Here is a 14054-nt window from a genome sequence, read left to right as displayed (position 1 = left end):
AGAGCTAGCTGGACCTGGTGAGTGAGACAGATGATCAAGGATGACTCAACAGGTTTTGCCCTGAGGAACCGAGAGAACAGAGTTGTCATGTATAGAGACAACAGAGACTATTACGGAGGAGATTTTGGAAAAGGTTTATTTTGGAAATGCATGACTACACCACTTTAGGTAGAGTGGCACACCCTAGCAGTGTGTGACTGATTTGTTTGTAAGGTGTACTACCCTGGCTGTATAGTCCGTGTCGATCTCAGATACGTAAGTCTTCTCTTTCTCTGTCTGTAAATGTTCTTTAGTTTGTATTCACAGTGGGTTTAGTTTCCAGGAAGCGGATAAACTGATTTTGTGAGTTATTTCTATGTGTTTTATTCTTTTTTGATGCTATTATTTATGTTCATTTTCATTATTATTACTGGTATTTAGAAAAATAAATGATTTTTTATATTTACTTGTATCCTGTGACCTCTCTATGCCTATTCTAATATTTTTGTAAATTCTTTAAGATTTTCATCCTGTAACTTGTTTGCTCCTTTAAATCAACACTGCTTTACTTCTTCCTTTCTAATCTATGTGCTTTTACTTCTTTCTTTGCTTTCTGGTGTAATGATGCTGGCGAGAACATTTAGTACAATGTCTAATGGAAATGGGGGAGAGCATGCATCGTTGCCTTATTTCTTGTCCGAGAATAGCATTCAGTTTTCCACAAAGAACTATAATGTTTGCTGTCAATTTTTCACAGATGCCTTTTATTGGTTAGGAAAATCTCTGTTTTTGTTGGGAGTCGAGGTCATGAATGGATATTAGATTTTGTCATATAACTTTCTTTGTATCCATTTACTTGATGATATGGGTTTTGTCCTTTATTAACTGGTGTAGCATGTAAATTGCTTTTACATCTTAAACCTCAGATTCCTAAGATAAGACCCTCTCGGCTGTGCTGCATATTCCTTATTATATATGTTGTTAGATTTAATTTGCTAATATTTTGTTAAGGATTCTTGCTCTGGTTCATGAAGCATATTGGTTGTTGATACCAGAGTAAAATGCCTCATAATAAAAGTTGGGACATCTACTCTTTCAACTCTGTGTGGGTTTGGTATTATTTTCATCTTAAATATTTGAGATAATTCACTAGTGAAACCTTATGCATTTTTTAAAAAAGCTGATTCTTGGTAAAATTCCTGACTTCTAACTTTCATAGGCTTAGTCCCTGCCCCCCTAGTTGGGCTGTTCATCTATGTACCTGCTGTGTCTGCTCCTTCAGTCTTTTTCCTTTTTATTTTATTTTATTTTGGGGTGTGTGTGGTGCATAAACAATTCTAGAACACTGAAAAAATAAAATTAAATAAAATTAAAAAATATATATATATATGTACATAATGAATTATTTGCCCCAGGGGTACAGGTCTGTTAATATCAGGCTTACACATTTCACAGCGCTCACCGTAGCACGTACCCTCCCCCATGTCTGCATACAGCCCTCCCCCATGTCTGCATACAGCCACCCTGTCCCTGCCCTCCCACCCCTCAGCAACGCTCAGTTTGTTTCCTGAGATTGAGTCTCTTATGGTTTGTCTCCCTCTTGATCCCATCTTGTTTCATTTTTTCCCTCCCGACCCCTATGACCTTCCACCCTGCTTCTCAAATTCCTATCAGGGAGATCATACGATAATTCTTTCTCTGATTGGCTTATTTTACTCAGCATAATACCCTCTAGTTCCATCCATGTCATTGGACATGGCAAGATTTCGGTTATTTGTTGGCTGCATAGTATTCCATTGTATATATATATACCACATCTTTATCCATTCATCTGTTGATGGACGTCTGGGCTCTTTCCATAGTTTGGCTATTGTGGACATTGCTGCTATAAATACTCAGGTGCATGTGCCCCTTTAAATCCCTACATTTGTATCTTTAGGGTAAATACCCAGTAGTGTGATTGCTGGGTCATAGGGTAACTCTATTTTCAACTTTTTGAGGAACCTCCATCTTGTATTCCAGAGTGGCTGCACCAGCTTGCATTCCCACCAACAACGTAGGAGGACTCCTCATTCTCCACATCCTCACCAACATCTGTCATTTCCGGAATTGTTGATTTTAGCCATCCTGACCGGTGTGAGGTGGTAGCTCACTGTGATTTTGATTTGTATTTCCCTGATGCCGAGTGATGTTGAGCACTTTTTCATGTGTCTTTTGGCCATTTGAATGTCTTCTTTGCTGGAGTGTCTGTTCGTGTCTTCTGCCCATTTCTTGGGTTGGATTATTTGTTCTTTGATACTGAGTTTGATAAGTTCTTTATAGATTTTCGATACTAGCCCTTTTTCTGATGTGTCATTTGCAAATATCTTTTCCCATTCTGTCAGTTGTCTTTTGGTTTTGTTGACTATTTCATTTGCTGTGCAAAAGCATTTGATTTTGACGAAGTCCCAGTAGTTCATTTTTCCCTTGCTTCCCTGGCTTTGGCAATGTTTCTAGGAAGAAGTTGCCACAGCTGAGGTTGAAGAGGTTGCTGCCTGTGTTCTCCTTAAGGATTTTGATGGATACTTGTCTCAAATTGTGGTCTTTCGTCCATTTTGATTCTATTTTTGTGTGTGGTATAAGGAAATGGTCTAGTTTGATTCTTCTGCATGTGGCTTTCCAATTTTCCCAACACCATTTGTTGAAGAAACTGTCTTTTTTCCACTAGACATTCTTTACTGCTTTGTCGAAGATTAGTTGACCATAGAGTTGAGGGTCTATTTCTGGGCTCTCTATTCTGTTCCATTGATTTATGTGTCTGTTTTTGTGCTAGTACCATACTGTCTTGATGATGACAGCTTTGTAATAGAGCTTGAAATCTAAAATTCTGATGCCACTAACATGGGTTTTCTTTTTCAACATTCCTCTGACTATTTGGGGTCTTTTCTGGTTTCATATGAATTTTAGGATTATTTCTTCCATTTCTTTGAAAAAAAATGATGGTATTTTGATAGGAATTATATTAAATATGTAGAGTGCTTTAGGTAGCATAGGCATTTTCACAATATTTGTTCTTCCAACCCATGAGCATGGAACATTTTTTCATTTTGTTGTGTCTTCCTCAGTTTCTTTCCTGTGTACTCTATAGTTTTCTGAGTATGGATTCTTTGCCTCTTTGGTTAGGTTTATTCTTAGGTATCTTATGGTTTTGGGTGCAGTTGTAAATGGGATCAATTGTTTAATTTCTATTTATTCTTGCTGATGGTGTATAGAAATGGAACTGATTTCTGTGCATTGGTTTTATATCCTGCCACTTTACTGAAATCCTATACAAGTTCTAGCAGATTTGGAGTGAAGTCTTTTGGGTTTTCCACATATAGTATCATATCATCTGCAAAGAGCGATAGTTTGACTTCTTTGTCGAATTGGATGCCTTTAATTTCTTTTTGTTGTCTGATTGATGAAGCTAGGACTTCTAATACAATGTTGAGTAGCAGTGGTGATAATGGATATCCCTGCCATGTTCCTGATCTTAGGGGAAAAGCTCTCAATTTTTCCTCATTGAGAATGATATTTGCTGTGGGTTTTTCCTAATGGCTTTGATGATATTGAGGTATGTACCCTCTATGCCTACCTACACTGTGAGGAGTTTTCATCAAGAAAGGATGCTATACTTTCTCAAATGCTTTTTCAGCAACTATTGAGAGTATCATATGGTTCTTGTTCTTTCTTTTATTTATTAATGTATTGTATCACATTGATTGATTTGTGGATGTTGAACCATCCTTTCAGCCCAGGAATAAATCCCACTTGGTCGTGGTGAATAATCCTTTTAATGTACTGTTGGATCCTATTGGCTAGTATTTTTGTGAGAATTTTTGCATCCATGTTGATCAAGCATATTGGTCTGTAATTCTTTTTGATGGGGTCTTCATCTAGTTTGGGGACCAAGATAATGCTGGCCTCATAAAATGAGTTGGGAAGTTTTCCTTCCATTTCAATTTTTTGGAACAGTTTCAGCAGAATAGGTATTAATTCTTTAAATATTTGGTAGAATTTTGGGGGGAAGGGGAAGTCTGGGCCTGGGCTCTTGTTTGTTGGGAGATATTTGATGACTGCTTCAATCTCCTTACTGGTTATGGGTCTGTTCAGGTTTTCTATTTCTTCCTGGTTCAGTTTTGATAGCTTATATGTCTCTAGGAATACATCCGTTCCAGACTGTCAAATTTGCTAGTGTATAGTTGCTCACAATATGTTCTTATAATTGTATTTCTTTGTTGTTGGTTGTGATCTCTCCTCTTTCATTCATGACTTTATTTGTGGGTCTCTTCTCTTTTCATTTTGATAAGTCTGGCCAGGGGTTTATCAGTCTTATTCTTTCAAAGAACCAGCTCCTAGTTTCATTGATTTGTTCTGCTGTTGTTTTGGTTTCTATTTTATTGATTTCTCCTGCGGGTGTAGGCTTTCTTTGCTGTTCTTTCTCCAATTCCTTTAGGTGTAGGGTTAGGTTGTACACTTGAGACCTTTCTTGTTTGAGAAACACTTATATTCCTATGTACTTTCCTCTCATTTTCTTTTAATTTCTTTCCATGAATTTTTTTCAATTCTTCTTTAATTTCCAGGTTGGCCCAGTCATTCTTTAGTAGGATGCTCTTTAGCCTCCGTGTATTTGTACAGTTTCCCTCTTGTGATTGAGTTCTAGCTTCAGAGCCTTGTGGTCTGAAAATATGCAGGGAATGACCCCAATCTTTTGATACTGGTTGAGACCTGATTTATGACCCAGGATATGATCTATTCTGGAGAATGTTCCATGTGCACTAGAGAAGAATGTATATTCTTTTGCTTTGTGATGAAATGTTCTTAGTATATTTATGATGTCCATCTGGTCCATTGTGTCACTTAAAGGCTTTATTTCCTTGTTTTTCTTTTTGCTTAAATGATCTGTCCATTTCAGTAAGGGGATTGTTAAAGTCCCTTACTATTATTGTATTATTATTAATGTGTTTCTTTGATTTTGTTACTAATTGGTTTATATAATTGGCTGCTATGATGTTTTAGGCATAGATATTTAAAATTTTCAGGTCTTGTTGGAAAGACCCTTTAAGTATGCTACAGTGTCCTTCCTCATCTCTTATAGTCTTTGGCTTAAAATCTAATTTATCTGATATAAGGATTGCCATCCCAGCTTTCTTTTGATGTCCATTAGCATGGTAAATTGTTTTCCACCCCTTCACTTTAAATCTGGAGGTATCTTTGGGTCTAAAATGAGTTTTTTGTAGACAGCATAACAATGGGTCTTTTTTTTTTTTTTTTAATCCATTCTGATACTGTGTGTCTTTTGATTGGAGAATATAGCCCATTTACATTCAGGGTAACTTGAAAGATATGAATTTATTGCTGTTGTATTGCCTGTAAGGTGACTGTTATTATATCTTGTCTCTGTTCCTTTCTGGTGTGTTACTTTTAGGCTCACTCTTTGCTTAGAGGATCCCTTTCAATATTTCTTATAGGGCTGGTTTGGTGTTCACAGATTCTGTTAGTTCAATTTGTCATGGAAGCTTTTTATCTTTCCTTCTATTTTCAATGACAGCCTAACTGTATATAATATTTTTGGGTGAATATTATTCTCATTTAGTGCTCTGAATACATCATGCCAGTCCTTTCTGGCCTGCCAGGTCTCTGTGGATGGGTCTGCTGCCAATCTAATATTTCTACTGTTGTATGTTACAGACCTCTTGTCCCAAGATGTTTTCAGGAATTTCTAATTGCCACTGAGACTTGTAAGTTTTACTATTAGATGATGGGGCATGGATCTATTTTTATTGATTTTTAGGGGATTTCTCTGTGCCTTCTGGATTTTGATGTTTGTTCCCTTTGCCAAACTAGGGAAATTCTCTAGTATAATTTGCTCCAATATACCTTCTGCCCCTCTCTCTTTCTTTTTCTTCTGGGATCTCAATTCTTCTAATATTGTTTTTTCTTATGGTATCACTTATCTCTCAAATTCTCCCCTCATGGTCTAGTAGTAGTTTGTCTCTCTTTTGCTCAGCTTCTTTATTCTCTGTCATTTGGTCTTCTATATCACTAATTCTCTCTTCTGCCTCATTATCCTAGCAGTAAGAACCTCCATTTTTTATTGCATCTCATTAATAACTTTTTAAAAAATTTCAGCTTGGTTAGATTTTAGTTCTTTTATATCTCCAGAAAGGGATTCTCTAATATCTTTCGTGCTTTTTTTGAACCCACCTAGCACCTTGATAATCATCTTTCGGAACTCTAGTTGTGACATATTACTAATGTCATTATTGATTAGGTCCCTAGCCATCAGTACTGTCTCTTGTTCTTTTCTTTTTGAGGTGCGTTTTTCCATCTTTTCATTTTATCCAGATAAGAATGGATGAATGAGAGAACAAAATAATAAATGGGTAGCAATGACCCCAGAATAGTATACACTAACCAAATCAGAAGAGACCCAAAACTGGGCCAGGGGGGAGAGGGTAAGTGAATGAGCAGGGGGTGGGAAGAAGAAAGGGGAGAAAAATGAAAAAAAAAAGTATATATTAGACTGGTGAATAGAACAGAGTCAGTTACTTGATTTGGGGTGTATTTGATTCTGTTAGAAGAAACTACCCAAAATTTTAAAGAAAAAAAAACTTATACAAAAATAAGGGTAAACTTGATAAAGGTCTGGAATGTGATTATGATGATGAAAATTAGAAATGATTCTAAAAAAGAAATTGATAAGAAGTTGGTTAAAGAAAAAAAAAGGAGGAAAGAATATAATCAAGCTGGAGACTAGAACAAAGCCATATACTTGATTTAGGGTATATTTTGATCTATTAGAAGAAACTGTATCCCAGAATTAAAAAAAAAAAAAAAAAGAAAAACTTATGTGTATACAAGAAATAAGGTTAAATACAATGAAGGGATAAAATATGACTAACAATGAAGATTAAAAAAGATTTTTAAAAAGGTTTTGATAAAATAAAATAGTTTAAAAATGTTAAAATAATAAAGAGGACAAATTTAAAAAATAGAATAAGAAAAAATAAAATTAAAAAATTATCTTTGAAAGGCTAAAGGAAAAAACCAAGAATTCTTTGTGTTGCTTTCCCCTAGCTCTGGAGTTCTGCTGTTCTCATTGATCCATGAACTTGGTCTTGGGTGGATGTTCTTGTTGGTCTTCTGGGAAAGAGGTACTGTTGCCGTCATTCTGAAACTTCTTTGCCTGAGGTGCAATTGCAGTATCCTTGCCGGAGGCCGGGCTAAGTATCTGCTCTGGTTTGCTCTTGGGAGCTTTTGTTCCCTGAATGATTTCAGTAGAGCATTGGAGAACAGGAATGAAAAGTGGCTGCCCAGTCTCTAGCTGGAGGAGCCAAGAGCTCGGGGCCCCACTCCTCAGTATGTCCTCGGAGAAAATCAGTCAATACCTCCGTCTCCCTGGTCTTTGGCCACACTCGTATGGAGCTCACTTGGCCTTATTAGATAGTGTTTCTATCTCTGACATGTGGCCCCATTTGGAGTCTCCAAACCCTGTAGATTCCTGCTGCGTGGTCCTGCGCCATTTCTCCTGGAGGAGGATGGAGGGGTTCTCTCCAGATCTGCTACTTAATTTTATTTATTTATTTGAGAGAAAGACTGTGAGAGAGAGAGAGAGAGCACAAGCATAGGGAGCGGTAGAGGGAGAGGAAGGCTCATCCTAGAACCTTGAGATCATGACCTGAGCCAAAGGTAGACGCTTAACCTATTGAGCCCCTCAGTGCCCCCCACCCCCGAACCTTCTTCATCCATTTATCTATCGGATACTTGGGTTGCTTCCATAATTTGGCTATTGTGGATAGTGCTACAGTAATCATAGGGGTGCATATATCTTCTTCAGTCAGTGTTTTCATAATCTTGGGGTAAATACCCAGTAGTGGAATTGCTGGATTATATGGTAATTCTGTTTTTAACTTTTTGAGGAAACTCCACACTGTTTTCAGTGGCTGCAGCAGGTAGCATTTCCACCAACAGTACATGAGGGCTCCTTTTTCTCCACATCTTTCACAACACTTATTGTTTCTTGTGTGTGTGTGTGTGTGTTTTTGTTTTTTTTTTTTTTTTTTTTTTTTTTTTTTTTTTTTTTTTTTTTTTAGAGATAGTCGGGCAGGAGGGACAGAAGAACAGGAGAGAAAAGTCCTCAAGCAGACTCCCCACTGGTCAGGGAGCCTGATGCAGGGTTCCATGCTGGGACTCCCAAGATTATGACTTGAGCAGAAACCCAGAGTCAGACACTTAACCAACTGAGCCAGCTAGGCGTCCCTCTCGTTTTTGATGTTAGTCTTTCTGTCGGGTGTGAGGTGCTATCTCAATGTGGTTTTGATTTGCATTTTGCTGATGATGAGTGTTGTTGAGCATCTTTTCATGTGTCTGTTGGCCATCTGGGTGTTGTCTTTGGAGAAATGTCTGTTCATGTAGAATGGCATAATGTTTTTAATGAAACAGTGAATACTACAGTTTTCTCCCATGATTTTAAAAAATGGCATAGGGCAGGGACGCCTGGGTGGTTCAGTTGGTTAAGCGGCTGCCTTTGACTCAGGTCATGATCCTAGGGCCCTGGGATCGAGTCCCACATTGGGCTCCTTGCTCAGCAGGAAGCCTGCTTCTGCCTCTGCCTGCTACTCTGTCTGCCTGTGCTCACTCTCTCTGACAAAAGAAAAAAAAAATGTTAAAAAAAAAAAAAATGGCATAGGGCAAAGATGCAAATTAACATTTTCTTTTGCCATCTAGGATGCAGTCCATTATTCCTGGGAAATCTAATTCATCTGTAAATCTGTGATCAATACAATGACTTCTCAGTGTACACCTCTTAGTCCCTGCTTTCTTCTGGGCTACAGCTTTATATTTCGTACTTTTCACAAGGAATCAACATATAGATAATCTTGTAGGCAACTGAAGTTCCACAGATCTCAAACCCAAACCACTTTCTTTTCCATGAATTGTTCATTACCTCCTGTGGTTCAGTCACTGTCTGTTACCTAAGGTAGAAGTGGTGGAGTCACCTTGGATGTTTCCTACTCTTTCATTGTCTTTTTGAACTTGTCACTCATTCTTGTGGGCTAGGCTTATCAGTATTAAAGAGAATTTGAAAACTCCATAAGCTTAAGGTTATTACTTATTGTATGCTGACCACGTAGATAAGCTTTGTTCTTAGTAGGCATTCAATAAATATTCCCCAAGTGAATAAATGAACTTCAGTGCTTAGAATTAATTGTGTTAAAAACATTTTGTATTCAATGGATGTAATTTATCAACCTGGCAGCATAGTTATCTTTCTGACTGCTCATCTTCCTAGTGTTTTTTAAAGTCCCTGATTCTTCCTAAAACATAGTTTAATACCTGATATAATATTTTTAAGTGAATTACATTGATCGCAAAAGTATAAAATAGTAATTAATATACTTTTGTAGAGGAAGTCTAGAAAAATGCAGTTTCTGGATCAACTTATAATAAAAATTTTTAAGCAGTTATGTTTTCTAGTAAAGAAAAATATGACTTTTAGTCATTTTGAGAAAATGTCTATTCTTTCATTTTCTTCATTTCAAATTTACATGTGAGCACATGACTTTTTAAATCCCCTTTGAAACGTGAAAGGAATGGTTTATAGAAATCCCTGACATAAGGGATTTGTAGACTTTCACTTTTAGGGTATAATTCTTTTAGACTTAGATAAATAAAAATGCTGATGTGAATACTAAAAGAACGTATCATCAGGGCGTTAAATGGTCATAAGAAATGATTGCTTTTATCCTGCTTGTGTTATCTAAATCCTGGTGGTGAAACAGTGAAAACTGAACTTATTGACTGAAAGTCTGTCTGTGTATTTTGTGCATTAGTCTTTTTGTGTGTTTCTCTTTTCTCCATTTTTCTATTTCTATTTCACCACACTAAGTTGCATCATGTGAAACTTGCTTTTCTTTCCTTTATAAAGTATATTTTAAAAGCCTTCTTAAAACGTATATACTACGAGAAGTTTATTTCTATGGCAGCATTTATTATTAGTTTTTTTTTTTAAGATTTTATTTATTTATTTGAAAGAGAGAGAGAGAGAGAGGAGAGAAAAGTCAGCAGGAGAAGCAGACTGCCTGCCGAGCAGGGAGCCTTATGTGGGACTCGATCCTGGGACTCCAGGATCATGACCTGAGCGGAAGGTGGTCACTTAACCAATTGAGCCACCCAGGCACTCCCCCCCGCCTTTTTTTTTTTTTTTTTTACATTTTATCAAATGCTTTACTTAGTAATCTCAGTATATAGTAATGGATTTAAAATTTTTCTTGTTGCTATTACTTTAAATATGTGGGTTGTACTTTCCCTTTGGTGGCTGAAATGGCTGCCCGCAGATTCATTGTTTGTGGCTAAGGTGCAGAGTGTATTTATTTGGCATTAGGCCTGTATGTATTTAGTGGCTGTTGTCCCAACACTTGAGAAACCACTTTGACTTTCAGGGGGCAGAGTTGGATCTCAGGCATTTGGCTAATGTTACCATGTGGCTCCCATTAGCAACATTGAATCTACCTGCTACTTTTCAAATTGGATGGTTACTCAGTCCTTGTGCCTTTAATCCAGATCAGCCATCCGGACTCTCAAACCATTTCAGGCATGTCACCGTCATCCAGAAAGGGGAGTTTCATCCATCCCAGCTGTCTTTAAGGCCAAAGCCTTGAACTTTCTTTACCTCTAGGCTGCTTACTCATTCCCTGTTTTTACCCATCTTCTCATTCCCTGATGACTTCTTCAGGACAGCTCTCCAGTTCACTTAGATTTGCCCTCAGCTGACTTGAGTGTCATCAGATGTGTGCCCTTGAGCTCCACGTTCCTCGGGCTCTTTCCAGGAGCTCCCTGACTTCATCCAGCCTGTGGCACCTATCCCTGAGTGGTCCTTCTGGAAGCTGTTGAATTTAGACCTACCTGGTTCCTTTGTGGTGAGTAAGTAGTTAGGCACACATTCTTGTTAATATGGTGGTTAGCTAGGCAGTCTGTATTCCCAATTTAAACACTCACGGGCATATCTAAAATATTCCTATTTCTGAAATAACACCTAGATGAAGTATTTGCTAAATATATATAGGTAAATATGGGTTTCGTGAAGTCAGATTACATTTAAACAGCATGACTGGATTTCTGTCAAAATTTTAAATCCTAGTATTTCTTGATATAAAAGTGCTTATTATTTTAGATAGGTGTTATTAAATAATTCACTCGGTAATCAGTATGTGTGCAGATGTTTGCACATATTCCTTTAAATATCCCTAAATCTCTACTCCCTATGGAGTAGTACTATTATTGTCCCTGTCTTTTGTTTGTGAGGCCACAGAGTCTTAGAGGGGTAAGTGAGTTTCTTAAGGAACTTGGCCTGAATAGATGGAGGTTGTGTCTGCTTACCCAGAACCTGAAGAACCGGGACGTGCTGTCTTCCACCAGCTTACTCTGGGTTTACCACTGAATTGGTAAGAGGCAAGAGTCTTAAATCCTTTATACTGGATAATCTTTCATTTTAGACTTTACTTTGGAGGTATAGTTTTCTGAGTCATGGGAAGGGTGACTTGTGGTGTACTTGAGCTAATTCTTTCAGTTCTACTTGAAAAATCATTGTTTTCATCATTATCACTTTGAGCAACTTAGGTTTTCATTTGGCTTTCACAGTTAAAGAAACTTTCATTGATGTTCTCAGCCAAGGGAAAACACATACTTAATTTTATTTTGGCTTAGAAATATAGCACTGTGGGATTTGCCTTCTGATAAATGCAATTACGAGTGTTAGAAACAATGTCTTCTCTGCAACCAAAGCACCCTGCAGCTGTTAATTCACGTGGAATAAATAATCATTTATATAGGTCAGAATCCTGGCAGTATATTCAATCAAGTTTCACTAAATGACTTCTTTTTAAGTCTTAAACAGTCTTTCAGCGGGAATGTACTTGGATGGGAAGAAATTACTTAGGTGAGATAGATAGAAGGCAGAGATAATTATTGTAAGGCATTAATTTTTTTTTTTCAAATTTATTGAGATAATTGTCTTCTTTTTTTTTTTTTTTTAAAGATTTTATTTATTTATTTGACAGACAGAGATCACAAGTAGGCAGAGAGGCAGGCAGAGAGAGAGAGAGGAGGAAGCAGGCTCTCTGCGGAGCAGACAGCCCGATGCAGGGCTCGATCCCAGGACCCTGGGATCATGACCTGAGCCGAAGGCAGAGGCTTTAACCCACTGAGCCACCCAGGCGCCCCGAGATACTGTCTTATGTATCATTTTGAGTGTACAGCTTGGTGATTTTATACTTGCATATATTGAGAAAAAATTACCATAAAAAGGCTAGTCAACATTGCCACCCTCCGCCTTTTTTGTGTGTGGTGATGACTTTTAAGACCTTACACTCTTAACTACTTGCAAGTATATAATACAGGATTGTTCATTATAGTCAACCAGTCTACAAATTAGGTTCCCAGAATTGATTCATCTTATAACTAGGACTTTGTACTCCGACCAACATCTCCCTTTACTCCCCTCCCCTCAACTTTTGGCAACCACCGTTCTGTTCTCTATTTCTCTGAGTCTGTGGGCTTGACAAAAACCCAAAGAAGCATCTTATCCCTTTGTTTTTGTTACAGCTTTGGAGCCATTTTAATGATATTGAAAACCATTTATATGTGTCATGTGATAACCTCCATTTATTGCATAGAGAGGACTTTGCCTTCTTACATAAAGAAGCCAAAAAATAAATTACCTTTAGAGCCTATTAATCTCTTCCCTGTTTTGATAAATGATTAGAAGAAGCTACTGTATAAAGTCTTATGTTTGGAAACTCATGTCTACCAGCACATTAGGGAGAAAAACTTTAATATAAAGTGTTCCATGCTATACTACATACAGGGATACATTTCTGGAACTGGTGTTATAGGTGGACTGAAGGATGTCCAGAATTAGGGAAACATACCCAAATGTAAAGAAATCCTAATTTTTCAGGAAATAGACATTAAACTGTTTGGGTGGAAAAAGAAACATGAAGGTAATGTTAAAGAAAGAAATCCCATCTGATCTCAAGGGAGATTAGGAACTTGAGTAGGAGCGTGGACTACTAAGAGGGTCTTTTGCTTGGCCACTTGTTTTTCAACTTGGATGCATCTGCGATCATCCGGGACTGGCCAGTTTCCAGCAAGCACATCTAGATATCTGTGAAATCACATTAAGACAAAGACTGACTCATTGATTAACTCGTGTAGTGATGATGGTCCTGTGTTGGGGGTTCGTAAGAGTACTTTAAAGTTTGGTGCTTTGCTAGAAGACTCCAGGACACAGCATATAGTCATCCTCTCGGTTAAGATTTCTTACAGCAAAAGAGGAAAGGAATGCAACATCCACAAAGGGAAAGGCACACAAGGCAAAGACCATGCGGACCTGCCACATGCATGTGCTGGTCCTCCCAGTGAAGCAACGCAGGAGCTGTTTGTTCCCAGAAACAATTGTGCGGACACGTGGGGAGTGTTGACTACCCGAAAACCTCAGTAGAGACTTCATAGTCTGTGTTTTTACTGTGGCGGGTTATATAGGCACCCTCTGCCTGTCACTGTCCCAAACTGCAGACTTGTAGAGGGAAAGCAGGTGTTTGGCATAAACCACACTGTCGGCTCACGCAGCCTAGCACAGGGGCCACCGCACGACTTCAGTGCCGAGTTCCCAAGGGCCGGCCAAGGGCCAGCCTTGCAAGCAGGCAGCCTCCTGGAGGAGAGCAGGGTCAGGCCCCTGTGCTAGGTCTTGGCTGCACCAAGCCAGGGACTGCGCTACAGGGACAGAGGGAGATGTGTTCCTGCCCTCGTGGAGTGTGCGGCTGCCTCGGAGAGGCTGAAGTTTAGTAAGAGGACACGGACCTAATGGAAGGGTCCCCGCGGGATCTGGACGTGAGGGCAGACTGCAGTGGAAGCACGAAGGACAAGGGCAGGGAGGGCAGGACGTGTGTTTCGTGGGGGGTCTGGGGGGCTCAGTCGGTTACGGGTCTGCCTTCGGCTGGGCCACTGCGACCGGCCCGTGTTGGCCTCCGTGCTGGGCGGCGCGTCTGCTTCTG

The 14054-nt window shown here is 38.7% G+C and overlaps 1 protein-coding gene across 3 annotated transcripts in view; it reads left to right on the top strand.

The window, feature by feature from the left end:
- The window catches only part of PDE10A (phosphodiesterase 10A), a 565247-nt gene that overhangs the window by 368813 nt on the left and 182380 nt on the right, over nucleotides 1-14054 (top strand). The gene's annotated exons all lie outside the window — the stretch shown is intronic.

The sequence above is a fragment of the Mustela nigripes genome, chromosome 5 (assembly GCF_022355385.1).
Source record: "Mustela nigripes isolate SB6536 chromosome 5, MUSNIG.SB6536, whole genome shotgun sequence".
Classification (NCBI taxonomy): Eukaryota; Metazoa; Chordata; class Mammalia; order Carnivora; family Mustelidae; genus Mustela; species Mustela nigripes.
The sequence above is the reverse complement of the archived record's forward strand: the minus strand, read 5'-3'. Positions and strand labels throughout refer to the sequence as shown.